The sequence below is a fragment of the Sinocyclocheilus anshuiensis genome, unplaced genomic scaffold (assembly GCF_001515605.1).
Source record: "Sinocyclocheilus anshuiensis isolate Anshui unplaced genomic scaffold, SAMN03320099.WGS_v1.1 scaffold2681, whole genome shotgun sequence".
Taxonomy (NCBI): domain Eukaryota; kingdom Metazoa; phylum Chordata; class Actinopteri; order Cypriniformes; family Cyprinidae; genus Sinocyclocheilus; species Sinocyclocheilus anshuiensis.
This window is the reverse complement of record NW_015551166.1, coordinates 111,611-116,042: the sequence shown is the minus strand read 5'-3', so window position 1 is coordinate 116,042 and position 4,432 is coordinate 111,611. Positions and strand designations below refer to the sequence as shown.

Genomic DNA, 4,432 nt, shown 5'->3' with positions numbered 1-4,432 from the left:
TTTTAGCAGCATCATATGACCCCTTTAAATTTCACTTCAAATATTTTTTTTCCAAAGATGGCTTTTGTAATTTGATGTAGATTTTATTACGCTGATGTAAGTTCAAGTGTTCGTTTTTTAAATAATTTTGGTTTTAGTTAGTTAAGTGATGCTATAAAAAGGGGAGTGTGACGTCATGATTGACAGCTGAGACTGACAGCTTCTCTGCGTGAACTGAGGCACCAACGGACTTTTTCGGGATCTTTAGGAGGATATTGGAGTTGTAGTTACCTTATTTTAACACAATCCTCTCAGCAGACAAAAACTGGAGCAGTCAGGCTAATTAAAACAGGGTCAGGGGCGTATGCTTGCGATCGACTCTGCGGGAGTGTGGGCGGGACACGGCGCCGCTTCGCTCGCTACTGCGCAGACTCTGGTCCCGAGTTCTCTACTGCGCAGACTCCGGGCCCCTCTCCACTTAATGTCCATCCACTCTTTTTTGCCATGACGAATGAACCTCATTTTGAAGTATTGACTTATATGACAAATAAATATATGACAGTTAGGGGTAATACAGTAAAGTAATTAAGAGTAACTAGATATGGTCTTAATGCTTTTATTTTAGCAGTGTTTTTTTTTTACCTAAATCTGACTGCAGCTTGCTTAGAGTCCTTCTCCTCATCAATTCCTTGTGGATCAATAAGGTAAACTTGACTGGAAGATGCATGTAAATACTAGACAAAAGAGAGAAACCGATTTAAAATTACAGTTAAGCTTTGACCACATAACTATGAAGAAGGACTTATATTTTGAAAGCTTTCACCAAAAACTTCCAGTGGTTTCCATGTACATTTACGAAACTGATAAGTGCTTGATATTTTCCATAGTCCACCTGAAATGTTTGATATTGTAACATTATTAAATCTTTTTAAACGTGTTTTCATATCTTCAATGTATAACAATACAATACCTTTCGCAGACTCTGCCTGCACACTGCATCTCGGTTTCCAGACAGAATCACACCAGCAGAATAATGATTCAGCAGGTAAATGCTACAGTCTTTTCCCATTTTATTAAGTAAGGTTTGGAAGTAACATTCAATTACCTTGATGAAAAGAGCACATTTATATAAGAAATACATGAAACATGCATATTAGACATAAAGGTAACTGTAAGCGTTTCAGATATGTACAATATTTATGGTGTACTTTGGCGATTTAAATCATGCCAGTTTGAAATGATAATAGCTCATGAATATTCTTGCCTCTCCCATGAGCCACTTGTGAGGTTGTAGAGTTTTGAACTCTGAGTGATGGAGGGTGTACATGGCCTTTTTTTCTACTGACGGTACAACAGCAACCACCACTTCACACTCATTTTTGCATTGATATTCAATCTGCAAGCAATATTTTTAATGTAAGAAAGATGTGAAATGCATTGAAAATATTTTTATAAATATAATAATATGAAGTAATACCTCTTCCGTTGTGTCTTCAGCAGTTTGTTCTGTATTATCTGGCTCAGTATTGTACTTTGGTTTTGGTTCGTGTTTTGTTTTTGACAGGTCCATTGCTGTGTCTGGAATCATCTGGCTGGTATTGGTGCTGATGTGTTTAGTTTCTGGACTTTGTAATGGCTGTGGCAGTACTTCAGGTGGGTCAAAGTATTTTGTCCTGTGTTTGTCCTGTTTTCTCGATGTTTTCTTTGCCCATTCTTCTTTTTGGCTGAAGAACTTTTCTTTAGGTTCTGGATCACGGTAAGGCAGTAACAGATTGTGGTTAATTATGTGTTCATTGTATCTGCCTTGGAGGGATCCATACATTTTCTGTATGAAGTCAGCAGGACGCAGGTGCTTTTTTTTTTAAGGATGCTCTGTTTAACAATCCAAAACCACTGTTCCATATGCATGACAGTTACTTTCCCTAGTTTTGGATTGTTGGCTGACTGTAGTTGTGCTGGTTTCAGAAAACCGGCTAAGATCCCCAAGAAGAACTCCACCCCAGAGGGTGAAAATGCTCATGTAGTTGTTCATGAGGAAGTCGATGAGCTCTGGACAGAAAAGGTTATTTTTTTTCCCCTGTCTTGCTACTGAGGTGGAGGCTCTTGGCCCTGTCCAAAACTGCAGTAAACAGTGATGTAAATGGTGATCTGCCACACACTGAAGTTACATTTTCATCTGTTTCTGTGGCCTCTGGTATCGTTTGTGCCTCATTTATGTTTATTGTGCTCTTCATTATTTTTAGGTCCAGGGAAGTTTTTGGCTGCATTCACCACATCTGTCCCCTCTTCTGATGTGAAGAGCACATACATATCTTTGAATACAGCTGTTGCCTCTTCTAGATGTGTGCTGTTTAACAACAAGGCAAAGCAGTAGGTGGCATACTCTTTTAAAGCTTTGTTGTCAGTCTTTCTTGAAAATGCCTGACACACTGCCTTAACAATATGTGAAGAGCAAAGATGTAAGACTGAATTGAAGATCGCCACTGTTTGCTATGTTCAAAACAATGCGGTGGGCTCTTTGTAGATACAGCAAATTTAAATTAGTCCCCAGCTGAAGTCAGTCTCCACTTGATGTACCTGGCATGATGTTATTTGACCCTTAATGTTTCCATTAACCAGTATGTCAAGGTTGGAATTGAGTGCTGATTTGATATGAGCTCACTCACTGGAAGTGGTGGCATGTTTTTTCCCATTCCCGGCAGTACAAGAGCATAGTAGAGCACTCTCTTGGACTGACTGGTAATGCGTGAGATTACGCTACCTGTGGCACCCAGGTGAAGTGTCACTGTTTTTTTTTTTTTAAGATGCTGGGCTAAAATTTGTAAACCACATTGTGTGTACAAATGTACAGCAAATGGGTCCACTTGCAAATGTTGTAAGTAGCCAGCAGTCTCAGGACAATCAGATGTAGGACATTCCTTTATTCTTTTTTGTGTAAGCATTAGCTCCAGGATTATGTCGTCATATAGCCTGGTGCTTTTTTCAGTTCAGTAGAAATGACCCTTAACACATCTTTAGTCAAGGATTGTGAGATGTTTCCTGCCACAATCTCTTCTGGTGTGGATTTTCTTAAGGCTTCATAATAGTAAGTACTCAGACCTTGTGTGAGGGCCTTTGCAATTTTCCCCCTTCGTGTATATTTGGCTTGTCTGAATTGTTGGTGACTTTTTTTGTGTGTTATGTTTCCGTTACGAGCAACAAAGACAGTGATTTTTTTTATTTTGTTGGGGGGTGTTTTATTGTAAAAGTATAGACTGCTGCACAGTCTTTAAAGGTGCAGGTGGCACGTACTTTGAAAAAAGGCAGGGCTCGTTTCCGACTGATTTTGCATTTTACGTGTTGGTACTTAAAACAAAACACACAACAAGGACTGACCTGACTAAATTCTTTATAAATTACATCTGTCCATGGTCTCTGGAGTTGGTTTGAACCAGGCAGTGGCTTTATTTTTTTCCAGCTTTCCAATTTTATTTCTATACAGAAATTTTTTGGACCTGGTGTTGTGGCCCTACACTCTTCGTTATTTCGGTTATGTTCATGTTCCTTTTCACATTCCATTTTGTCTTCATTTTCAGAATATGTGGACACTGACATGAAGTCAATGTCCATGCTTTTTGACTTTAAATCCAATCCATTTGTATTTTGTATGGAGTGATGTTCGTCTTCATTTTCATTACATCTTTGCTGTTCCAAAACAATGTGTTCTGTCTGCTCATTTTTTGTAGTTGTGTCTCATTCTGGTGAGGGATCTGTGCATCTTGTTGTCCATCTGTGTTTTCTAAAAAATGTCATAATAATTATTATTATTTCAGTATAATTCTACCAATTGTAAGGTTTTAAACCTATGTAGTTGCATTATTGTATTATAATTAAGTTAAAGTACACATCATATGACTTTTAAAGGGATATTTCACCCAAAAATGGAACAGCTGCTCAACATTTAATAATAGAAAAAATAATAATATGGAAGTCAATGGCTACCGTCAACTGTGTGATTACCAACATTCTTCAAAATATCTTGTTTTGTGTTCAACAGAACAAAGACACTCAATTTTGGCAGAACATTTCGGTTCAGGTTTACGGTTTTTGGTTCAGAAACTGTAAGGTAGACAAGAATAGCACTTTGATTTTGAAATGGGTGAATTAACAGTTACATTAAAGTTATATGATAAGGTTAACATTTGAAAAATAAAGTGCATTTCGTAGTTGGTAAATGTAAGGGATGTAATGTAAGTTTTAAGAAAATAAAACTTAAAATAAATGTTAAAACTTAAAAGGTTCAGTTCATTAAAACAGTGGTTTATAGATTTCAGCCTATATAGTGGATCTATGTTGGTCGCTCCATCTGAAGTGGTTCGACTGAGGTGCTGCTTTTTTCCATTTAATTTGAATATCCCTTTGTGTTGGAAATTCAATTCCACCTGTTTTTTTTTTTTTGCTTGCTGAACCACAG

General features: G+C 37.5%; 1 long non-coding RNA gene across 1 annotated transcript; it reads left to right on the top strand.

Moving 5' to 3' along the window:
• Positions 1–502: 502 nt before the first annotated feature.
• LOC107663351 (uncharacterized) lies at positions 503–1,982 on the top strand. Its single transcript, XR_001631322.1, has 4 exons — positions 503–683; positions 959–1,024; positions 1,544–1,632; positions 1,945–1,982. It is a non-coding gene; the product is annotated as an uncharacterized LOC107663351 (long non-coding RNA).
• The last annotated feature ends 2,450 nt before the right edge of the window (positions 1,983–4,432 follow it).